The sequence below is a fragment of the Gossypium raimondii genome, chromosome 6 (genome assembly GCF_025698545.1).
Source record: "Gossypium raimondii isolate GPD5lz chromosome 6, ASM2569854v1, whole genome shotgun sequence".
NCBI lineage: Eukaryota > Viridiplantae > Streptophyta > Magnoliopsida > Malvales > Malvaceae > Gossypium > Gossypium raimondii.
The window spans coordinates 23,319,931-23,346,796 of NC_068570.1; the positions used below are offsets into that span (position 1 = coordinate 23,319,931).

Genomic DNA, 26,866 nt, shown 5'->3' on the forward strand with positions numbered 1-26,866 from the left:
ACCGTTATTTTGTTGATTGGGCAGCAATCAACACACATTCAATACGTACCATCTTTCTTTGGTACTAATAAGACAAGAACAGCACAAGGACTTAGGCTCTCACGAATGTACCCTTTTTCTAGTAATTCCTTAACTTGCCTTTGCAATTCCTTTGTCTCCTCGAGATTACATCTATAGGCTGGTCGATTAGGTATTGAAGCTCCGGGTACTAAGTCAATTTGATGTTCTATCCCTCGTAAAGGTGTTAAACCTTTAGGGGCCTCAGTAAAAACATCCTCATAATCCTGCAAAAGAGACTGAAACACACTAGGCAAATTTTCGTTAATGTTAGATAAAGATAAATAATTTTGCCTAAACCTCACAAGGATACAAAGGTTTTATTGAGTAGGGCTCTCCTCACATCTTTTTTGTTGCCAATGATTTTTTCTCTCATTTTACCACTTATGGATTCACTCACCTTTGGGCTTTTTAAATTTTGACTTTTTCCACTACTAGCCTCTTTTCTCTCTATCTTTTGTACTTGTCCTTTCTCCCTTACCCCCTCACAAAATTTCATCATCTTCAATTGATCTTTATATACATCAGTGGGATTTAAAGGAGCAAAAGTGAATTTTCTGCCTTTAAACACAAGGGAGTATCGATTAAGATTACCTTGGTGTGTAACATCGCGATCAAATTGCCAAGGTCGTCCAACGAGCAAGTGTGCCGCATGCATTGGGACCACATCACACCATACTTCATCCTCATAATTCCCGAGCTTAAAAGTGACCAAGGACTGTTTCGTAACTTTAACTTTTCAGCATTCATTAAGCCACTAAAGGTGATATGGCCTAGGGTGTTTGGTACAAGGCAACTTTAAAGAATCCACCAAATAGCTACTCACTACATTCGAGCAATTCCCACTATCAATAATGAGTGAACATAAGTTACCTTTAATAAAACACCGAGAATGGAAAATATTGGTCCTTTGGTTATCATCATCTTTCATCTGAATGTTAAGGGTTCGGCAAACTACAAGGAATTGAAAATCAGCAAAGTCCCCTTCTTTTGGTGGTTCAACCAACTCTTCGCCATTATCACTGTCATCCACAAGTTCTGGCATATCTGGATCTGTTTTATCAGAGCCGGAAGTGTACTCACCATTATCTTTTAGAAGAAGTAATCTCGTGTTAGGGCATTCCCTACTATAATGACCAGGCCCTATGCACTTAAAGCATTCAATTTCACGAGTCCTCTTCTCACTCGAATCACCTAAATTGGGCTGCTTAGAAGGTGTTTGCGTTTTAACAGGAGCCCCTTTTTTCCAATCTGATTGCTTACTTCCATTACTTAAAGAAGACTTATTAGTAACAAAAGGTGATTTTGAACTCTTAAAATCAGAATTGGCATTGTTACCTCAGTAATATTGTGAAGTAGAGAAGGAACCAAACCTTTGTTCCTTTAGTTGTTGCTCGATCTCAATGGCTTTATGAGCTGCTTCTTCCAAATCAATGTAAGTTTGTAGCCTCAATGTATTAGCTATCGGCCTGTTCAAACCATCAAAAAATCGAACCATAGTTGTTTCCTCATCCTCCTCCACATTAGCTCTCTGAACGAGCATCTCCATCTGCTTAAAATATTCATCCACCGTCCTACTACCTTGAACAAGTCGTCTCAGCTTTGTTTTAATCTCTCTATAGTAGTGATGTGGAATAAACCTTTTACGCATAATCTGTTTCAACTCCTCCCATGTCGAAATCTCACCTTCATAATTCCGATGACGATTCACCCCAAATTGAGTCCACCAACTTAATGCTAATCTGAAAATTCCAGCGTTGCTAACGCTACCTTTTCATCATCCGGACATTTATAATATCGAAACATAAGTTCAATCTTAGATTCCTATTCACAATAAGCTTCTGGATCATTCTTACCACGAAATTGGGGAATTGTGAACTTCAGTTTTGCCAAAGAGGGTTGCCCACGATCATGAAAATCAGCATCAGTTCTAGGGACACATCGAGGACCGCGCCTATGAGCAGGAGGCTGGTTATCCATATCTTCTTTAATTGGCTCTCGATATTGAGGCTCTTGATTTAATCTCACCTCATTGATGGTAGCAGTCAAAATTGAAGTCAAAGACACTGTTCGTTAATCTAACATTGTTAGAATTTTTTAAATGTGTCATATACATCATTATGGTCATTATCACCTTGATCAACCTTAGACATTTTCAAAAACCTGCAAAATAAACACTCAACACTCAAAAATAAAAGTTAGCAAACCTCACCGTTAATCAATCAAAAAGAAAATTTAAATTCTCAATGAGGTACAATTCAGTCTTGTGAGTTCTTTAGTAGAGTTTATATCAACCAATTAGAGAGTGTATGAACCGAACTACAAAAGAATCCTAATTTGCACTAGGATGCCAAAACTGACGAGACACCAATTGATTCGTGTTGTACCGAGGAAGAATTGTGCACATTTTAAAAATCCTACTAACACAAGAAACAATAAGGTGTTAGATAATGTAAAGGGAGAATAAAGGCAAACAAATGAAAAACCTATAGCTAAGAATCAATAAAAATTGCTGAAACTAGAAAACCCAAAAAACTTCGGAGTAACTTGACAACTTCGTTCGAGGTGTTCCTGATCTCCAAAAACCACGAAATTAAATTTGGAATGTCCTTAAATATTGAATTTTTGATCTGGAAAGTTTGGGCACAAAAATCAACCCACTGAATATTTTTTTTAATTTTTATTGAATTTTGTAATTTTCAATTATTTTGACTTTTTCGACTGACTTTTTTGTGGAAAATATTTTTTTATATTCAATCACAGTGCAAAAAATATGTATGTAAAATTTCAGATCAATCGAACAATGTTTACCCATTCAAATGAATTTTTTTCGAAAAATATTTCTGGGTAAAACTGCTGTTTGTAGTTTAAAAAATAAAGATCAATTTAGAAATCAACCAAGAACACCCAAAACGCCCAAAATCTGATACCAAATGATAGAGGGTTGCGTACGGACCAAGATTGAGTTGCCAAGTCACGAGAAAACTCCTACGAGGCTCTAAACGAAGAGATCTGAAACGAAACAGAAATTAAAAGATTAGAACTTTGAATTTCCAGATCTGGAATAAAATTCCCCAAACCAGCAAAGAATCAAATTGAGAATAGGAATAAGTGTTAATAAAGGTTCTTGGGGAATCAAGAACATGTAATTGAACCCCAAAGAATACTCCAACCTGCCGAATCTGAAAAGAAAGACACAAACAGCAAGTTAAATTTCCCCAAAAATTCCAGCAATCAAAACAACCCAAATCTGAAAAGAAGAAATCGACAAGAACAAGGAATTTAGGGATTTTGAACGAATTTTGCTGCCAAGAACAAAAGGGGCGATCCGATCTTTAGTAAAGAAGAGGGTGAATCAGATTTCAAATGCTTTGGAACGCCTAAAACGCAACAAGAATAGAAAACAAAGTGATTAGATAAAATCGACACAAGCATAATTTAAAAGAAAAAAGTTGACAGCAAGAATTTGAAAGATAAGTCCTAAGAAGCCTTGAAATCCCGAAAGATATCACAACTCCCTTCAAACGGCTCTAATCTCCCCTCCAAAGGAATATCAATGGCAAGAAGAAGGCTGAAGATGGCTCCCACAATCAAAAGATTGTTAAAACAACTTCTAAAGAAAATTCAAGAGAGAATTCTTGGAGAAAAACTCAAGGAGAATTCTGCACTTAAACAAATCTGAAATTTTTAATATATTTGAGAAGTGAATAACAAGGTGGCCGGGCAAACCTTTATATAGGCCTCTCAAGTGTTTTCCTAATCTAATTAGAAAACTAAAAATAAAAAAACTCCTAATTATTTTAATATTTAAATGGAAATTAGGCCAAGGGCTTTTAATTGAGCCTCTTGGACTGAATATCTACATAAAAATTTAAACTAAGTATTTAAAAAATAAAACTTTACAAATTGGGCCACTTTGATAATTTGGCCTGATTTTCAAGTAAGTATGGTTTGTCTTCTTGTTTAGGCTTGGAATCATCTTATTGGGTCTTGCCTTCAAGAACTTGGGCTTGTATTCTATCTTCTACCGAAATTGGTTCGTTGAGCTCGTAACGGAGATCCAATGCGCTTTGGCTAAAAGATTTGGTTTCTTCGACCAAGATTTCCAAGATTTGAAATCTTGATTTTCTTGATTCTTGAAATCGCTCCAAACAACAAGATTGGGCCAAGATTCAGTTTCTTGATTTCTTGAAAACAAGAAAGTGAATCTTGATTTTCTCTTTCTTTCATGTACGCATCTAAGGCCTTGCTAACAAACTCCTGAATGGTCCCATTTAGTTTGGAACGCATTTTTCGGGCCTTTGATCTCGTTATTGGGCCTTGTGGTAATTTGAGCCCATCACGTTCTTGGGCTTGGGTTGGGCCTTTGTGACTCGTATCAAGTATGGCTAAATATTTTTCCAGCCATGGACGGTCCAAAAATATGTATTGAATATATCTTCTAATTAATTTTGGTCTAACAGTAATTTGGTTAAAAATTAATTATAAGTTTGAAGAAGAAAATTGGCCTATATTGTGTTAAGACGATGACTGATCCACCGAATGATTTGGAGGACCAAACCATCCATATAAGCTGACCCAATTAGCTTATTTAGTTGATTTTATTAATTGCAAAACAACCCTTAAAGTTTACATTTTTTCCATTCAAACCCCTCTTCTTTTCGTGTATTCTATTTTTAGCCCCAAGCTAAAAATAACAAGTTTGAATCACTCAAACTTGCACCAAGCATGGCCAACCAAGGGAGATGGAGTGACTGATAATTCTTTGCTATTTTTAGCATCCATTGCCACCTATAAGTACCCCTCTTCCCTTTTTCATTTGACACAACTCATTTTACATACTTATCTTCATTTCTCTCTTCCATTTCCTTCATTTTTTTCCATTTCCTTTGTCTTCTTCCCTTATCGATTTCTACTCTTGAAAGAGAGCTTGCATCATCCTTGGAGTAGAAACATTTAAGTGTTCCTGAAGGCCTTGAATCAATAGAACGAGCAGAGAAGAAGAGGAGCGCACTAGTCTGGCTTCATAGAGACACCGAGATTTGTTTCCTAGTTCCCTTCTCTTTAATTTTTCTCGTTTATGCTGTGATTATGAACATGAATATTTGTTGTGTTTTTATTCTTTATTTAATTAAAATGACTTAAATTTAATTCATTTTAGATTGATTGCATTCTGTTTTCTTAAATTACTAAGATCATGTTTGTGTTGTGTTATTATGCATTGGTAGATTGTTCAATTAAATAAAACCATGCTTATGTTATACTTGCATTACAATTGTAAGGTAATGAATGAATTAATTACTAATCGTATTGAAATTATAATTAATTGACACAATATTTAATTAATGCAGTTTAATCTTCTAAGGTAGCTAAAGATTAAATTAGTGATGGTATTAAGCGATACATTAGCCTTGCATAACTTGCTAGATTATTGTGATTAAATTGTTTCAATGTAGTAATATGTTGTTACTTCTCTTAATCTTATACTTGCTTATGAAAATTGATTAATTGTTTGAATTAACATTGGAATATGTTCAAGAGATTAATTGATTTAGTAAGTATGTATGTGCATTAGTTAAAAATACCAAGTTGTCGTGAAATTATTCATAACAACATGAACATGGGTTTAGTAATTCTAAGTTAAGGATTGTAATTGATCTAACACATTTATGTCATATTGATTAAAACTCATCTTTTTTTTTTTAGAAATTATGAATTAGAATTTTTACTTTTACTTTTCTTAGTTAATTTACTTAGTTAATTTTTAGTTTTTATAAACACTTGCTCAAATCAACATATTTTTCCTTCACCAAATTGTTTAAAGTTGCATTTCATAAATATTTTCTTTCACAGTCGTTGTGGGTACGATAACTCAACATTTACTTGTTACTTTATGACTTGTTGCGATTGTGTACACTTGCACATTCTGTCGTTCCAAGTTTTTGGTGCCGTTGTCGGGGACTGTTTTAAAAGACATTATTTGTAAAATTATTAATTTTGGATTTTAGTTATTTTTCTGTTCAATTTAATTTAATAATTTTCTCTGTGATTGTTTTAGGTGTTTATGAGTATTGATCAAATTATCGACTTACTCACTCCAGATCCTGAAATTGAAAGGAGTTTTTGACAAAGAAGAAGACAAGCAACTCAAAGAAGGACTGAAGAGATGAACCTTGAGAACCAAAATCAAGGGAATAGAGCAAATCATGCTCAAAATCCTATCCTTATTGCTGATGATAGGGATAAAGCTTTAATACAATATGCTATGCCAGAGTTTCATGAGCTTAATCCGGGTATTAGGAGACTTGAAATCGAGGCAAAACAATTCAAGTTGAAGCCAATCATGCTTCAGATGCTTCAAACTGTGGGTTAATTCAGTTGAATGTCGACTAATGATCCTCACCTTCGTATCATATTGTTTCTTTCAAGTTAGCTGGAGTACCCAAAGAAGCACTAATATTAAAGTTGTTCCCATGTTCACTAAGGGACAGAGCTCGAGCCTAGTTGAACTCATTACCACCAGACTCCATTATCACATGGCAAGAGTTAGCAGAACGATTCCTTATAAAGTACTTCCCACCTAGCAAGACTGCTAAGTTGCGGAATGAGACCACTACCTTCCAACAGATGGATGACGAGTCTTTGTATGAGGCGTGGGCAAGATTTAAAGAACTATTATGAAGATGCCCTCATCACAGAATCCGTCATTCCATCCAATTAGAGACTTTCTATAACGGTTTTAATGCTCACATAAGGATGGTAGTAGATGCTTCTGTTAACGGTGCTCTCTTTTCTAAGTCTTATAATGAGGCTTATGAAATCATTAAGAGAATTGCTAGTAACAATTACTAATGACCAACCAATCGAGTAGCGTCAGGAAGACGAGTCGCAGGAATACATAAAGTGGATGCTCTCACTTCACTTGCATCTCAGGTATCCTCGATATCTTCAATGCTTCACAAATTTATTAGTAACGGGTTTAATAGTTTTACAGTTTTGCCACCGAATTAGTTCGAAAATGTAGCCTGTGTTTATTATGGGGAAGGACACTTGTTCGAAGAATGCCCATCAAACCCAAAATCCGTGTATTACATGCATAACCAAAACCAAAACTGAGGAAGGTAAGGACTACAATCTAATTTTTATAACCCATATTGGCGAAACCACTCTAATTTTTCTTTGAGTAACCAAGGGACTGGACCCAGTAACACTTACACCCAACCCAACCCAGACCAACCCAACCCTCTGGATTTACCTAACAAGCTCAGAAGCCAACTCAAGCTGAACCATTCAATTGCTTAGAAAACCTATTGAAGGCATACAAAAAATGATGCCTTAATCCAAAGTCATAAAACCAGATTGAAAAACCTGGAAAACGAAATGGGCCAGCTTGCAGCTGAACTTAGGAATCGACCACAAGGCACCTTACCTAGTGATACGAATAATCCAAGAAATCTAGGGAAAAAGCATTGTAAAGCATTGACATTGAGGAGCGAAAAAATGTTAGAGCCCAATAGTACTGAAGTTGGAGAAGAGCAAGCTGATGCTCGAGATAAAGTTGAAGTTCAACCAAGTGTTAAAATTCCAACTTCACGAGAACCTGAATCTACAAATATGATAAGGTATCTTCTGAACCAGTTAATTCTGATAAACTAATACCTTTGTTAGATGTAAAAGTGCCACAACAGAAAAAGTGCCCAGTTCAAGTTAAGAATCCTCCATCACCTTACCTATAACACCTCAAACCCGGCCCGGAAGTTTAAGCTGAACTTGGACAAGTTACACAAACGCATTGAAAATCGATTTTTTTTGGAACTTTAACATTGAAAACCAAAAATTCAATTTTGTCGGTTTGGGTGATTTTATAGTTTCATGTTAGAAATTGATTGATCCGGACGAGATTATCAAAAGGAAAACAAGGCAAATCCAAAGACCATTTACAAACACAAAAGATCAAATCACAGTTATTACAGTGCAAGACAATCCGAGCTCCCGTACACCATCCAATCCTAAATTCGATGTTTTCCTAACCAGATAAGGGTAAGACAAAGGGTAAGTTACCAATCACCGTGTATAACCAGACTCAATACAAATAAGCAGAGCATACCACATAAATCGTAGTAACGCAAAGAACTTATGAGCAGTTGTATAACTAGTACGAACAAATCTAGAGTCTTATAGAGATTTAATCAAATGTAGTACAATAGAAGAAATCAAAACAGAATAGAGCAGAACAAAACTGAATGGTACAGAGTAGAGCAGAACAGAACATAGCATGTATGTTTATGTAGATGCAGTATTTTTCAACTAGATCAGATTACAGATTTATCAAAAACATCCTACCCAACTCCGCTACACATCGAAATAGAGTTCCCCAGAACTCGTCCAACCAGATCACACCAATAGATAACTGTGGATAGTGCCACCAGTATTTTGCAGTTAAATTGCCAAATCGAATACATGTGGTCATGCCACTATAGTACAGTCGAACTACCGAGACAGAAGTGTGGATAAACCACTAGATAATATAGATTATTAAACTGCTAGAACTTCCTCATTTTACATCAACCTAAGTTCCAGGCAGTGTGTCATGGCATGCTTATGCAGAGTAATGAGCCTATAAATCATGCTATCTCTTAATAACAGAATCAGTAAATGTGGGAGTTTATGTTTTGTAAAACAAACTTATCAAACCTCAACAGACCATATTAGATTGCCATGAAGTCACATGCACTGTTATAAATCAGAATCAGTAACAATCAGTCTAACTTGTTTAGATTTCGTATATTCTTCATCAACAAAGCAACATAGAGGCGTACCAACAAACTTAACAAAGTACAGATCGTACCTAATAATTCGCACACATAGACAATAGCGCATTACGTTCTGACGGATCCTACTCACTTAGGTACAAACATAACAAATATACGTACAGATCACAAGTTGTTCATCATTAGTCTAACACGTTCAGATATCGCATATATCATTCATATATCAGTATTAGAGTATCAGATAGTCCTCTTACTATCAAATTCAGATTATAAATACATTGTGGAAGTCAGTGCTCGTGTTGGGCAACACTCACAACATCGAAAATAAGATTTGAATCCTATTCATATACCACACGGCCTGGACACATGCCCATGTCGTCTGCCCATGTGGTTCTAAATCATAAACAGTGAGTTACACGATCTGGGCACACGCCCATGTCCCTGACCGTGTGGTGTTGACAGTCCCATTTTCTAACGACTGAAAATGTAAAAAATAGGGGTTTTGACACCCACCTGATACGGACTCGATGCAGGAGGAACAAGGATGAATTCCCATCCCTACCAACGAATTAAACTAGAAAAATTAGTCAGATCTCGTACAGAATCAGTGCGACGTAACATAACAAAAGGAACTATCACTTTGAAAAGAAGAAACCAAAACGAAGGACTAAGTATCGAGAATGAATGATAGAAGAAATATGGCAGGAAAAGAAAAGAGCAAAAAGATGCAGAAACTTCACCGGAGGTGTCTGGAAGGTTTTAAATAACCAACCGACAAACTACCACCCGTTGAAATGCAAAAATAAAACATTCCCTAATGCACAGGTCGTGATTCAAACATAGGACCAAATAGAATACAGAAGCTTAACTAGTGAACCAATAGGCTCATTCTTGACATTAATTGACTGAGTTTAACTTATAAACCAACATTCAAAGGTAAGGGTTTAAGCAAAATGATAAAATTTCCAGAAACAGGATTTGAACCCGGAACCTTACACACATACCCAGAACACTTGACCACTAAACTAAACCAATTTACTTGTCAGGAATTTCCAAATTCTAAACTCAAATCGAGGGATGGCCTCTTTTGGTTCAAGAAGTTCTTAGATGTACTCAAGCAACTTCATATCAACATCCCATTGGTAGAAGCACTTCAGCAAATACTGAACTACATCAAATTCATTAAGGATATCCTGTACAAGAAATAGAGACTTGGAGAATTTGAGACGGTAGCTCTGACGAAGCAATGCAGTGCATATCTACAAAATAAACTACCCCCAACGATGGACCTTGGATGTTTTATCATACCTTGCAACATTTGAGCATTTTATTGTGGTAAGGCAATATGTGATTTGGGTGCAAGTGTCAACTTGATGCCCATGTCATTATTAAAAAATTTAAGGATAGGTGAGGTTAGACCTACTAAAGTCACACTTCAGTTAGCAGATCGATTCTTAGCACATCTAGAAGGAAAAGTCGAGGATGTATTGGTATGTGTAGACAAATTTATTTCCTTGCTAACTTTGTTATCTTAGACTTTGAAGTAGATAAATATCTTAGACTTTGAAGTAGATAAAGAGGTACCAGTCATTCTAGAAAGGCCTTTCCTAACAACTGAAATGACCCTTATTGATATGTAGAAGGACGAGCTTACCATGTGTGTTCAGGATAATCAGGTAATGTATAATGTTTTTAAATCTATGCGATTTCCTGACACAGTTGATAATTTTTCTACAGTATCTGAGTTAGAATAATTAGCCGTGGAATGGGAACTCAACTCTGTTGAGGACCCATTGGAAGAAGTTTTGATGTCAGACCCTCCAAATGATGAAGAAGGGGAAGAATACGTAACTTTGTTAGGAGCTAACCAGAAGGGATTTAATTCGCGATCCCATTTTTAATCTTTGGAATTAGAAAGCGGAGATTATGTTCAACCAAAAGCGTCAATCGAGGTACCATCAAAATTAGAACTTAAGGTACTTCCTTCACATTTAAAATATGTTTATTTAGGTAACGCCTCTACTTTATCTGTGATTATTTTAGCCCAGCTAACTAAAGAACAGGAAAAAAAACTTATTTTAATGCTGAAACAATTCAAGAAGGCTATCGGATGGATCATAACCAATATTCGTGGTATTAGTCGATTTGTATGCATGCACAAAATCATCTTAGAAGATGGCGAGAAAGGGACGATTAATGGACAATGGAGACTGAACCCCATTATGAAAGATGTGGTAAAGAAAGAAATCATTAAGTGGTTAGATGCAGGTATAATTTACCCTATCTCAGATAGTTCATGGGTAAGTTAGGTCCAATGCATGCCAAAGAAAGAAGGTATTAAGGCCCTAGAGAACAAAAATAACAAGTTGATACCGAACAGAACGATTACGGGTTGGATAATTTGTATAGGTTACCAAAAGTTGAACAAGGCGACTAGGAAAGATCACTTTCCTTTACCGTTCTTGGATCAAATGCTGGATAGACTCGTAGGGCAAGACTATTACTGTTTTCTAGATGGGTACTCAGGGTACAATCAGATCACAATAACATCGGAGGATCAACACAAAATAACATTCACATGCTCGTACGGTACGTTCAAATTTAGACGCATGCCATTTGGTCTATGTAATGCACCTACTACATTTCAAAGGTGTATGATGACTATTTTTACTAACATGGTGGAAAAGTTTTTGGAAGTTTTCATGGATGATTTTTCAGTGTTTGGAGACACTTACGATGATTGCTTAGCCAATCTTGCCATGGTACTAAGGCGGTGCGAAGAAACAAACCTAGTACTCAACTGGGAAAAGTGTCATTTCATGGTACGAGAATGTATTATTTTAGGGCATCGAATAACGAGACAAGGAATCGAGGTAGATAAAGCAAAGGTGGATGTTATTGAGAAAATCCCACCTCCAACATCTGTAAAGGGTGTTAGGAGCTTTTTGGGACATGCCAGATTCTATCGAAGATTCATTAAAGACTGCTCCAAAATTTCTAAACCTTTTGAAAATTATTAGAGGACACAACATTAAAATTTGATGAAGAATTTTTGAAAGCTTTTAATGATCTGAAGAATCGGTTAGTTTCGACACAAATTATTGTCACACCGAATTGGGATTTGCCACTTGAGTTAATGTGTGACACAAATGACTTTGGAATAGGAGTTGTGATGGGTCAGCGAAGGAACAAGGTTTCTCATCCCATCTACTATGCAAGTCAGACTTTGACGGGAGCTCAACTAAATTATACGTTAACAGAGAAAGAGTTACTTGCTATTGTTTTTGCTTTTGACAAGTTTCAATCTTATCTTGTTTTTACTTTTGGCAATTAAATATTTACTTGCCAAAAAAGATGCCAAGCCGAGGTTAATTTGATGGGTACTTCTACTCCAAGAGTTTGATCTAGAAGTTCAAGATAATAAAAGGTGTAGAAAACTAAGTAGTAGATCACTTATCCAGGTTGGAGCCACAAGAAGGAACTTCATCTCTTGTATCCATCAAGTAGACATTCCCGGATGAACAAATACTTAAGGTAAATCACGTCCATAACATCCATTGGTTTGCTAATTTTGCTAACTATTTAGCTTGTGGTTCGATGCCAATTGATAAGACGTATCAGCAAAGGAAAAGGTTTCTTCACGATATGAAGTACTATTTCTAGGAAGAGCCGTATTTGTTCAAAAAGGTACGTAGATCAAATAATCAAGAGATGCATGGTAGAAAATGAGGTACATAGAATTTTATATCATTGTCACACAGCTCCAAGTGGGGAACACTTTGGAGGTTCACGTACTACAACAAGGGTATTGCAAGCTAGATTCTTTTAGCTAACTCTATTTAAAGATATGTATGCCTATGTAAAGAGTTGTGATCGATGCTAGAGGTTTGGAAACATCACCAACAAAAATGAGATACCTGAACAAACATCATTGAGGTAGAATTTATAAGACCCCTATACCCGGTCTGACTTTATGGACTCGGTATAATACTACTATATTTGGTGCCAAAGCGGTTTTGGCTAGACATTGTATAATTCAATCATTCATAGTGTGTTAACTTATTTGATCAAAAAAGTATTAATATAAACATCCGGGGTTATTAACAAATGTTCGTTTGTGATTGGAAATGATTTAAAAATAGTTTTTACACAAAACAAGGACAAAATATCGATACTTAAACAAAAGGTATCGATATTTTATGCAAGGTATCTATACTACTGCACAAAATCGATACCAAAATAGCATTCTGGAACTCCAAAATTTCAAGTTTTGATGAAGGTATCAATACCTTAGGCCTAGGTATCGATACCTAGGCTTATATTGATACCCACCTCAAAAACAATACCAAAATTGCTCTATGTTTCTAAAAAACAATTGATTTTTGGGTTAAGGTATCAATACCTTTTCCTCAGGTATTGATACCTTGGGTTATGATGACACAAAAATAGTTGGAAAATTTGCTAAAGATCCCATTGCACTAATTCAAAACATTCAAACACTTCCAAACCAATTCAATTACCCTCAAACTCATGAAAATTCCCCACAAAATCTATATAATAACATCATATATGCATGCATATGTTAAGCTATTATAAATTCCTTTCAAAAGCTGACAAAATATGCCATTAGATCACCAAAATAACAAGGTTTCCAAAGTTTGCATTTTAGTCCATCTAACATTCACCTATACCAAGAACCTATGTACATGCCATACTAACCCCAAAATTCATTCATACAACCTTGCCTGTTGGAGTGGTGATGAGATGGGATGCACACGACCTTGATATTAGCTCAACGGATTCTACTTCAAGTACACATTAGAGAATTAACGCGATAAGTCTGTGAAGACTTAGTAAGTACTTCAAGATTTTTAAAATTTACTAATAATAATATAAAATAAAATTATATTCATTTTATAGACATATAATTCACATAAATTTAGTCCCTAATGTTTAATACATTTTTCTTAAAAATCACACTTACCATTACTTACCGTAACCCATTAATTGGTAATAATCAAATTAGACACTATACCTCAATGTAGACTAGCTGAACACTTAGGATATATGGAAATAAATCAATAATGCATTGTTAATGCATATCATATATCACTAAGCACAAAGTGCAAATAATGATAAGCACCAAAGTGCAAATTAATAACAATAAGCATCAAAGTGCAAATTTTTACAGCAATAAGCACCAATGTGCAAAATAATACGATAAGCGCGCTAATTTTTCTTAATGGCATGCCATCAATATCCCAATAGTTTGGGGCTCGTCTGCATGGACTTTTATTTTTATTAAATCTTTTTTTTATTCATTAACATGACAAAAAATAATATAACTTTGTATTTTTCACGATTTAATCCCTATACAATAATAACACTAAAACTTGTAAATTCTCTTCATTTTTACTACATACAACACTATAATTTTTACATCACTTCATCTAAACTCACTTTCCACATATTCATAATATCATAACATATTTTAATTTCTTTCAATTTAGTCCTTGTTCATTATCACCACAATACGTCATATAATGGTACACTAAAGTCAAAATTCATAACATTTACATTACTTACCCTACTAAATTCTTATTATGATATCATTAATTTAGTAATTAAACTACTTAATTAACATAATTATTTAATTAAAATAACTTAAACAAAATTACTACTTGAAGTACTTACAACCAAAATTTGGATGATGAGTTTTCTTCTCTTTTACTCATTGGCGACTTTTTTCCTTTCTCTTCACTTTTGTCCTCAAACTTCTTCTCTTTTCTTCAATTTCATAATAACATATAACATTTATAAGTTAAAACTAAAATCAAATAACTTTTCTATGCTAGATTATTAAAATAAACATGTATGTTATGAGAATTTTCATCATTCTTACTTTAACTTTTTGAAAACCCAAAACCCTAACTTATGTATTTCTCTCTTTTAACCCATCTATGGAAGTTTCCTAATGAAATAAACTTGGTCACTAGTCTTCTTTTTAGCTTTTACTAAAGAAATTTCAAAGAAAAATAAAGGTTTGAAGCTTGGATGGTTCAACAATGGAGGAAGGACATGAAAGGAAATAAAAGAAAAGTTGGATGGATTTGGGGGGTGAGTGACGGTTTGGTAAGTTGGGAAAAGATGAGATCTTTCATCTTTCCTCCACTTTTCTACACATTTCCATTAAAAATATCTCACCTTTTTATTAAATGGTCAATTTGCTAATAAGTCCTCAAGCCATCCATCTTTACACTTTTACCCATCATCATTACACCTTAAAATATCTATTTAGCTATTTACCATTTTATCCCAATTCATCTTTTATAATTTCTAGGATGACTCAACTTCACTTGGTTAAATTTCTTTTAATCCTTTCTTCTGTTCTACTACAATTATGTATCTCCTAACTTTCTAAATTCCTATTTACACCACAATAATTTTACACTCTTTAAATTTAGTCCAAGCTTTTATTTAAATCTTTTCTATCTCAGAAATATTTTCTAATCTCCTATCGGGTCTAAATACTTCCTAATTTAATACTAAAAATCCCTATTTAGTAAATTTCAAAATTTCTCCACTATTTTTTGACCTTGTCCATTACTGTACCTAGCTCCAAATCAAAACATGGCCATTACAGAATTATTCGATAATTTGGGTATTGACTTTCTCAGTCTGTTCCCTCCTTATTTTGGTTACAAATATATATTGGTAGCAGTAGACTACATATCTAAGTGGGTTGAGGCCAAGGCATACCCGACGAACGATACCAAGGTTGTAATGAAGTTTTTGCAGAAACATGTGTTCACAAGGTTTGGAACTCCTATGGCTATCAACAGTGATGAGGAGTCCCATTTTATGAACAAATGGTTGAAATGGTTGCTTGATAGACATGGAGTGAAGCACAAGGTTGCTATAACTTACTATCCACAAGTGAATGGGCAAGCTGAATTGGCGAACAAAGAAATAAAAGGTATACTCGAGAAGGTAGTTTTTCCAGACCAATGAGATTGGTGCAAAATACTGGATGTCGCTTTTTGGGCCTATTTAACAACATACAAAAAACCTTTAGGGATGCCTTCCTATCGATTGGTTTTTGGGAAAGCATGTCATTTTCCCTTGGGTTAGAACATAAAGCTTATTGGGCTTTCCAACAGCTAAACTTGGATCTTAAACTTGCAAAAGAGAAACAGATGCTTCAACTTAATGAGTTAGAAGAATTCTGAATTTCCTCATATGAAAATGCCAAATTATTCAAAGAAAGATTAAAAAGATGGCATGACAAGAACATTCGAGTTCGAGAATTTGAAGCTGCTCAGCAAGTCTTGTTGTTCAATTCCAGTTTAAGGTTTTTTCCAGGTAAGTTAAAATCATGTTGGTCTGGTCTATTCACTATTCATCAAGTCTTCCTATACGGGGTTGTTGAACTTCACGGTAAGGGAGGTAATTTCAAAGTTAACGCTCAATGCTTGAAACATTATTGTAAGATAAAATTGAGCGGGATAAAACCTCGTTCATTTTAACATATACTTAATTTTATATTTTTCTTTTAAATAAATGACTTATGCTATATTTTTTAGATTAGTATGTTAAAATAAATTCTGTCTAGGAGATTAGAACTTAAGGGGGACCACTTGTGACCTATCCAATCTTTCCTGAGAATTTATTCCAACATAATCTTGCAAGAAAGTATTTCCTAAGTAACAAAATAAATTTTTAATTTTTCAAATAAAAGGGTCAATTTTGATTCAAGCTTTAGTTTGCAACTCAATTTTCAAATTATCTTCAAGTCCATATACTTAATTGAATTATTTGCAATAATTTATTGTCTTGTTTGTAAATATTGAAATTAATTGTCTTCTTTTGTAAAAAATTTAAAACAAATAAAATAAAGGTTTTAATTTTTATTTTTAAGATGTTAACAACTAATATATAAATATATTTTATATAATATATATTAATTGTTATTAACCTTATACAAGATTAGAATTTTTAATATTTTATCACTATTTTATATAAAATTTTTATTTCTAATAAATAAGATAATACCAAGTAGTATATTAATATACTTTATATTATATATTAATTGTTATTGCCCCTAAATAAGATTAGGATTTATAGTATTTTATTATTATTACTTCTAATAGTTTAAGTTAAACACCTCCAAACTCACACTTTAAATACCACCTTTCCATACACCTTTTTCTTCCATCACCTTTAACCCCATCTATCTTCCAAACTACCTAGTGTCACAACCCCCATCTACCATTATCAGCAACTACCCACAGCACCTACCAGCAGCCGCACACCCAACAGCCACCATCGCTCCCTTGTGCACCCTGTTGCTCGCACACGCAAGTCCTAGAGTGCCATCACCGATGCTTCCAGCACAGTAGCACTTGCGCGCCACTGCTACTTCTTGCCTCTAGCTCGTGCGCACCCTTGCATCACACACACTAACCGTACAACCCTTTGTACCACGCCACCATCGCAACTAGCCACAATCATCCAGTCACCAAGTACTCACCCTCCAACCATCGCTAAACCGACACTTTTAGCTCCATGCTCTTTTTATTTAATTTTTACAAAAGTGTTAAGAAAAAATTTCTCCTAAATTTTAAATTGATCTAATTTTTTAACTTTTCAATTTATTGAATTGTTAATATTTTGTGCTAATTAAATTTTTGGGAAAATGTTATTTGTTTCCATCTTTTGTGATGTTCAGGTCAAATCATGCCTCACAAAAGAACTTGTGCTTCTGTCCAAGTTGAAGAATTACAAAACAAATTCTACAGTGAAGAAGCTAAAGCAAGATACGATAGTATTTTGAAAAATCAACAAATTCTCCCAAAAAAAGGTTTTACATTGGAAGAAAGCAACTATACTAATTTCATGACGAGCATTCAACAAGTTGCTAAAGCTTTAAATTGAGAAATGTTTTGTGAGAAAAAATCAATTGCAGATGAAGAGCTAGTCCATGAATTTTACACAAATTTGTCCTCAAGCAAATTAACAGAAGTTTTTGTCCGAGGAATCAAGGTACCAATAAACTAAAACACTATTAAGGAATTCTTTGATTTACCTGATTTTGAAGATGATGAAATATGAAAAATATTGAGGTCGAAAAATTGTAAGAAATTCTCGAGGAACTTACAGTGTCGGGTTCTAAATGGATTGTGTCAAAGCATGAGAGTTACACTTGTCACAGAGAATATTTGACGCCATTAGAGAATGTATGGTTTTATTTCATTCGGTTCAGCCTTATGCCTATTTCACATGAGACTACAATTTCAGTAGAACGAATGGTTTTGCTATACTCAATTATGACAATAAAGACCATTGATGTGAGAAAAATCATTCTGAGAGAAATTTGAAATTGCGCCGCTAGATGTTCTGGTCTAGTATACTTTCCCTTTACGATAACAGTTTTGTACTTGAAAGCTAAAATTCTTGCAAACATAAGGAAAATAGGGTATAGCCAAGGCGCAATCACAGATTGGGACCTCTTTCGTGTAGCAGGAAATTTTTTTCTACAGCAACGAGTTGAATCGAGTGAGGATCCTGAAGAAGAAGAAGAAGAAGAAGATCCTACAGTGATCAAACCAATGCAACCTGTTGAAATCTCTGATGAGATAGAACCAACTGAACCAATAACCGAACTTGACATGGCTACCTCAACGTATAGAACTCATTCGTCTCACCCAGATCTTCCTAATGAGCTATCAAAGTTGATGGACATAATGCAACATATGCAATGACAGCAACAAACTTATTGGAGATAATTAAAAAATATGGGACGACTCAATAAGAAGCGCTTTTACGAAAATATTTCATGACCCGTTTATTTTTGTGCTTAAGTTTCCAGATTTTATATTTGAATCATGGACTCCAATGTCGAAGAGGGAACGAGGCGATTCAAGCCAAAAAAAGGACAATGGAGCAAAAGTTGAGTTAGATTCTAAGGGTCTGCAAGTAAACAAAATGGAGGATCTTTACTTTATTTTATTTCTTATATTTAAAATTTTTTTAGGATTAGGTTCTTTTAGGATTTTATTTATCGCATAATAAAATAAGAGGTGAAAATCATCAATAAAATTGAAAAAAATGCAAAATAAGAAGTGTGGCAATAGATATGTACATGCCTAGGATTGGATTTACTTTGGAAAAACTTGGTATTTAAAGAGTCAAACTTAACTCACCTCCTTTTCCTTAGGCCCTACCTGGTGTACAGTATCTATTCACTTCTATATTTTCATTCTCTCTATTGTTTTAACAATGGAGACATTGTTCATCTTAAGTGGGGGGACCAAAAATTGAGAATTTTTTTTCATAATACATTATTCTTATAATTATGATTAAGTTCTATTTTGTTCAAAAATTTGAATTTTTGTTAATTATGTTAAACTCTAGTATAAATAAAGTTCTATTCTCTCAATAATTGCTATGTTAGCTGAACTATGACATAAATGTTACTCTTAATAAAGTTTGTAAATCATACCATAAAATTTTTAATTCTTTAGGTGAGCTAGGCATGCATGAAAGTTTAAGTCTCTAGAATTGACTTAGTAATTTCTTGAGGTGAAATCCTAGAAAGCATGAAATTTTGAAAATGGCTTAGGAAAAATTTTGTTTGGACCATTTGAGCCTTTCAAGCCAACCTTAATGAATATTTATCCCTTGAAACCCAACTTTGAGACTATATGGCGTGATTTTATTTGAACCATTGCAATATTAAGCCATCCCTTCTCTTATAATTTTCTCTAAATTGTCTCAAACACTAGACTTAGTCTATCCAGAATATTCTCTGAAAATAAGTTTGGGGGAGTTGAAAAAAAGTCTCAAATGCTCAAAAAATTGCAATAGATATAATAATATGCTCGAAAAGAAAGAGAGAAAGAAAGAAAGAAAGAAAGAAAGAGCATATGTACTCAAAAGAAATAGACGTACAAAGAGCATGTGTGAACTTAAATGCAAAGTGAATTGGTGTATTTGAAGGTATTTATTCCGAAGTTCCAATGCAAGCTTAGTCTAGGTTTTTTCTAGCTTAAATTTATCTATCTTTTACCTGCCCCTAGCCTAGCCATGTTACAACCTATTTAAAAGACCTTTCGATTCAGATTTCTGTGTTGCCTACATTAGTAGAGAGAAATTGCTAAGTTCAACATATGAAGGCATAAATTAAACTTAGTGATTGCAGTTTAGTTTTAAGTAAGGGAATAAAAATTAATTGGTAAAAATTAGCATATCTTTATTGAGAAAACATTTAGTCTATTCTTTCTATCATGGTAATGATTGAGAATAATTCGAACAATATGTATACTTGAGTTGCATAATTTCAAAAATCTTGCTCTTGAGCATAATTATACTAAACTCATAGTTGTGGGGGAAATGTGTTCTAAAGATTTTATTTCAATGGTGATTCCAAGAAATTTCTCTTTAACATCTATGCATTACTCGGGACGAGCAATGAATTAAGCTTGGGGTGTAGAAACACAAAAATATATAGACTTTTTAACATCTTTTGAGCTCTAATTCGTGCAGTTTCGTAGTAATTTTTTTTTGAAATTCATACTTTAATTATAAAATAATTAATTTGCACTTAAATTATTAACATATTTAATTTTAATTATTTTTATAATAAATTTATACAAACTTGGTTTATTTTCAATGGTTTTGTACAAAGGGTGAAAATCAGTTCGGCAATCACCTCGAGAGGCTTGAATCGTTGTGGCAATTTTTGCATCAAGTGAAACAAGAGTATGACTAAATGATTTTCTAGCCGTGGACAGTCTAAAAATATGTATTGAATATATCTTATAATTAATTTTGGTCCAACATTAATTGGGTTAAAAATTAATTATAAGTCTAAAAAAGAAAAGGGCCCAAATTGTGTTAAGAAGAGGACTGATCCAGCAGGGGATTTGGAGGCCCAAACTATCCATATAAGCTGACCCAATTAGATTATTTATCTAATTTTATTAATTTCAAAACATACCTCGAAGTTCACCTTATTTCTGTTCAAACCCCTCCTCCTTTCGTGCCTTCTATTTTTAGCCCCTAGCTAAAAATAGCAAGTATGAATCACTCAAACTTGCACCAAGCATGACCGACCAAGGGAAAGGGAGTGACTAATAATTATTTGCCATTTTTAGCATCCATTCTCACCTATAAATACCCCTCTTCCCTTCTTCATTTGACACAACTCATTTCACACACATCTCTTCATTTCTCTCTTCTATTTTCTTCATTTTTTTCTCATTTCCTTGGTCCTCTTCCCTTGTCGATTTCCACTCTTAAAAGAGAGATTGCATCCCCTTTGGTGTAGAAATATTCAAGTGTTTGTGAGGGCATTGAATCGACAGAATGTGTAGAGAAGAAGAGGAACGCACTAGTCTGGCTTTAGAGAAACACCAGGATTTGTTTCCTAGTTCCCTTCTCTTTAATTTTTCTTATTTATATTGTGATTATGAACATGAATATTTGTTGTGTTGTTATTCTTGATTTAATTAAAATGACTTAAATTTAATTCGTGTTACATTGATTTTATTTTGTTCGTTTAAATTCCTAAGATCATGTTTGTGTTGTTATTAGGCATTGGTAGATTGTTCAATTAAATAAAACCATGCTTACGTTATACTTCCATTACTATTGTAAGGTAACGAATGAATTAATTATTAATCGTATTGAAATTCTAATTAATTGAAACAATATTTAATTGGTGCATGTTTAATCTTCTAAGGTAGTTGAAGGTTAAATTAGCGATGGTATTAAACGATACATTAGCCTTGCATAACTTGTAAGATTATTGTGATTAAATTGTTTCAATATAGGAATATGTTGTTACTTCACTTAATCTTATACTTGCTTGTGAAAATTGATTAATTGTTTTAATTAACATTGGAATATGCTCAAGAGATTAATTGATTTAGTGAGTATGTATGTGCATTAGTTAACAAAATACCAAGTTGCCGTGAAATTATTCATAACAACATGAACATGGGTTTAGTAATTCTAAGTTAAGGATTGTAATTGATCTAACACATTTATGTCATATTGATTAAAACTCGTCTTTTTTTTTTAAAAATCGCGCATTAGAATTTTTACTTTTCCTTTTTCTTAGTTAATTTACTTAATTAATTTTTAGTTTTTATAAACACTTATTCAGATCAACATATTTTTCCTTCACCAAAATTTTTAAAGTTGTATTTCATAAATATTTTCTTTCACAATCCCTGTGGGTACGAAGCCAAACCAATTTCACACCTTCAAAACACCTTCAAACATGCTTAAAACATACCTACACATTCAACCTCAGTGCCTAACCAATATGCCCTCGCTGGCATCACATTTCATACACCAAACTAAATTCATATTCAAAGATCACAAGCTCTCACCTTATACACATGCCAAACATACCATTTCATCCATTCCATTCACATACATCTTACCATATCTCAACCACTTCCATTAAACATATACCAAATAACCAAAGACGCTTATTTGGACATATACAAGGCAAAACAATTGATAGCTACACATCCACAAGTATGCTTAAACCAAAGTTTGAACAACATTATCATAAAAAAATAACTTAAAAGCTCCTAGTACATGCCATTCATAACCCAACTTGAAAATGATTAAAATTCTACTGAGTTGAAGAATGCATAGTGTGAATGCTCTGACCTTCTTCCAGCCGACCAAGATTTATGATGGTTTACAAGGAAAGAAAATAACTAATACAAGTAATTAGTGCTTAGTAAGCTCGTATAACGTAAACTTAAACTTACCAAATATGTATTTATTTAAACCATTCATGCATAGATTCATTCATTAAATCATGAGCATAAATTAGATGATTTTTATGTTAAAATATAAGGTTAATTAAGTAATTCAATTAATAAGTTAATGTTAAAATAATAAAAACAAAAGTGTCATCTTCCTAATTGCCATCTACTGCCGAAATTAAAGAAGAAAGAAGCCATAGTTAGGGTCTAAAAACTTCGGTCATTTGATTACCTTGCATGTAAGTGATTTTGAGTTTGTTTTTAATGATTTTTATGTTTTCGGGGTCGTTGTAGCTTAATCTAGCTAACCCAACGACTAATCATTTAGGGACTTAGTTGTAAAAGTAGTAAAATAACATGATAAATTTATGAAATGTTGAATTGTATGAGGTTTTATAAGTCCTTACGTAATTTGGCTAGCATAAAAAGTGGATGAATTTGCATAAATGTCAATTTATGAGCTTAAGGACTAAACTATAAAGAAGTTTAAATATTAGAGGCAAAAGTGTAAATTTGCAAAAGTATGAATTTTCGATTGGATTGAATGGTAGGAATAATAAATGGATTGAATTTGCTTATTTAGATCAAGATAAACCTCGTACGGATCTAGATCGAGGAAAAGCTAAAGCCTCGGATTAGTTAGTATTATTTCGACATCTTTGTAATCGAGGTAAGTTTGTATGTTTAATTAACATTGCGATGTTATTTTGACATTTATGAATTGTGCTATATTGTAACACCCTAAACCCGACCTAGACGTTATGACCGAATCTGACAATGTCACATGGTAGTGTTTTTCTAAAAAATATGTCATCGCTAAATCCTCATTTCTATTTAACCATTTTTTTATTATCTTATGTTAACTTCAAATCGTGTCATTCGTTTTCAAAACATTATTCATTTACAAATCGTTATTCAATTTCAAAATGTTTTCTTATTGTGGAAGCTTTTAAATAGTTTACGTATTCGTAGTATTTTTGATAAAACATTAATTTCATTTGAAAACCCAAGTTTTACCTAACACTAGCAAATTTAAATCATAAAACCGCATAAAAACCAAATTTAAACCAAAATCTGTAAAGGCCATAATTAAAGCAAAATACTCCCAAATAAAAGTAAAATTATAAATAGGAATTAAACAGTGTAAAAAAAGTCGTGTGGCCACCACTAAGTCCTCTGCCACACCGATTCGCCTAAATCTGTGGATTATCTGTACAGATTAAACAGAAGGGGTGAGTTTATGTAAACTCAGTGTATAATCCCCATACAAATGAACAGACAGTAAACAGATAATCACAATTTGGGCTTAAGCCATTTTCAATATCAGTATTAGTCCTGTTTGGGCCTTAGCCCATCTCAGTACAAAAACAATCATGCAGTAGGGCTTTAGCCCATCACAGTATCAGTAGCAGTAACAGATATGCAGTCCAAAAAATCCTGCCCATCCAGCCTCTACTCACCATCTCCATCCAACCCTACACTCCATGTGGGGATATAATCAACCCACCCATCCCTCCACTCCAAGTAGTGCTGAATGCGGCACTAGACAGTAGTTTGCAGCTGAGCTGCTACTAAATTAGGCTCGAGGCCTTTCAGTACACTTCCTCCAAACATTATAATCTCCCAACCCAATGCAATGCAATATACAGATATGACATGCTATAACATAATATCATACATGTAAACAGGGCATACAGTATCAAATCAGTAGGACATCATCAGGCTTAATCATATCAGTCATACAGTCATTTCAGTCAATTAGGGGTCTAGGGAAGCTTACCGACCCTACAGTAGGTTCATAGTCGACTTGGGCGACCCGTGCAACCTTATCAGTCAAATAGTGAAAATGGGCCTACAAGCCCATGATGTTCGCCCGTGTGGGCCCCACGCCCGTGTGGCCCACATGGCCCAAATTAGCCTTGGCCTCATGATCCATTTTATTGTAACCCGTGCTAGATAATTATTCATATGTGTCTCCACTATTTACTTATATGATCCTTCAAAGTTGTCTACTTCAGTCATTATTACTAAATTATTTGTATCTTAAGATACAGAATTTCGAATTAGGATCCGTAAAATTTTTCTGAAACTAGACTCACATATCTTCTTACCATAAAATTTTAAGAATTTTTGGTTTAGCCAATAAGTACAGTTTATTCTTTAAAGTTCCCCTGTTCTGCTATCTAATAGTTTCGACCTTTCTTCACTAAAAATTAAGTATCTTCTCGTACAGAACTCGGATAATGTTCTCGTTTGTTTCTCTTGAAAATAAACTCATTCAAGATTTTTAACATATAAATTATAACCCATAATTATTTTTACAAAATGTTTAATAATTTTCCAAATTTAGGACAGGGGATTCTAAAATCATTCTGACCCTATCTCGCTAAAATTAAAATATCTCATAATATGAAATTCTTTTGCTTACTTTGTTTCTTCTATGAGAAACTAGACTCAATATATTTAATCCCATATTTTTCTCACCCTCTAATTCATTTTCCACAATTTATGGTGATTTTTCAAATTTAGCCTACTGCTACTGTCCAAACAGCAAGCAATTTTAGCTTTTCGCCGAAACCCTTATTTTTGTGTTTCGGGTAGACACCTGGTTTTGTTTCGTTGTAAAAACACTCCCGAGCACTCCAATACCTAAAATTGGCCAAAAAAACCAGAATTAAACACTTAGAATGACATTAAACCGAACCAAAAGTGATGGACAACCCACTTAAATCGACTAAAATCTTACCTTAGATCAAGCAACGTTAATCCGCACGTTTAAAGCGCTAACTGGGAAACCCTAGCACCTTGATCTTCTCATAAGCACAGGATACATCGAATAACTACCATAAACTGACGTTGCTAGACCCCAAATCAAAGGAAAAAGGTGTAACACCCCAAACTCGTCCCAGACGTTATGGTCGAATCTGGCGTGCCACATCAAAGTGTCTTTCGAAAATAGGACTTGTTGGTAAAAATCCGCTTCTTAGTTTAAAAACCCCTTTATTATTATTTAACAAATCATCTAGTCAAAACGTTTGCCTTATTATCTACTATTGTTATAAAAGGTTGATCTAAAATCGCAGAAGTTTTTGAAAACTCTAATGTTTAGATTTCGTATTTTTGAAAATAGTAATTATTTTGAGAATTCGTCTTCTCCTAAACTAGCAGTTTAAAATAAGTAAGAAAAAGCCCAATAAAAAATTTAAACGAACATAAATGACCTTATTACATAAACAAAACCCAACACAAACTTTAAATTTAAAATAAACACAAGTGTAAAACAGCTGCAGTTGAGTGGCCACCTTCGAGTCCCTCGCAGCACCATATCGCCTATGGTTGAGGATTACCTGTACAGTTAAACAGAGGGGTGAGTTTATAAAACTCGATGTGTAATCCCTATCACCAATCAAGATACAACAAGCAGCGATGCAGGGCACGAGCCCTATTCAAGATAAAGATGCAGTGTGGACCTTAGCCCAATCTGATAACAATGTGGGCCTTAGCCCGATACAATATCGATCTGATGCAATAATGCAACCCATCCCAATCCAGCCAACACACCTTTCTGTACGACCAGCGCACCATGTGTGGATAAAATCGACCCACCCAGCCAACACACCAATCGCAGTAGCAAAGCCGCGATGTGATATCCACAACAAAATAGCCGATAAAGATATACTTCCTCCATAACAGTATCCCAACCCCATGTGGTATGTCATGTCATAAATCATATGTGATGCAGAATGTCATACTTAATCATAGTCATACATATCATAGAACAAATCAGTTATACATAACATAAGGTCATATCTGTCATTTCATCTCCTAAGGGTATAACAGTTATTTTACCCTATGAGGGTATTTAAGTCATTTTATCCTATAGGGGTATTTTAGTCATTTTACCCTATAGGGGTATTTTGATCATTTTACCCTATGAGGGTGTTTCAATTAATTTATCCTAGGGGTATTTCGGTCATTTTACCCTATGAGGGTATTTTGATCATTTAACCTATGGGGGTATTTTAGTCATTTATTAACCTCTTAAAAGGTTCGTAGTCGCCTCGAGCGACTCAGGTAACCTAAATGGTCAAATAGTGTAAACGAGCCCAAGGCCCATTTTTTGGCCCAAGTAGGCCTACACGTTCGGCCGACCCGTTTAGCACAGAATTTGCCACGGCTATGGGATCTATATGATCTAGTCCAATATTTGCCACAATTCATGGATTTCATCCGTGTGAGGCCCACAAGCCC

General features: G+C 34.1%; 1 non-coding gene across 1 annotated transcript; it reads right to left on the bottom strand.

The window, feature by feature from the left end:
- Positions 1–6,652: 6,652 nt before the first annotated feature.
- On the bottom strand, positions 6,653–6,758 carry LOC128042173 (small nucleolar RNA R71). The gene has a single exon (XR_008197379.1). It is a non-coding gene; the product is annotated as a small nucleolar RNA R71 (small nucleolar RNA).
- Between the last annotated feature and the right edge of the window lie 20,108 nt (positions 6,759–26,866).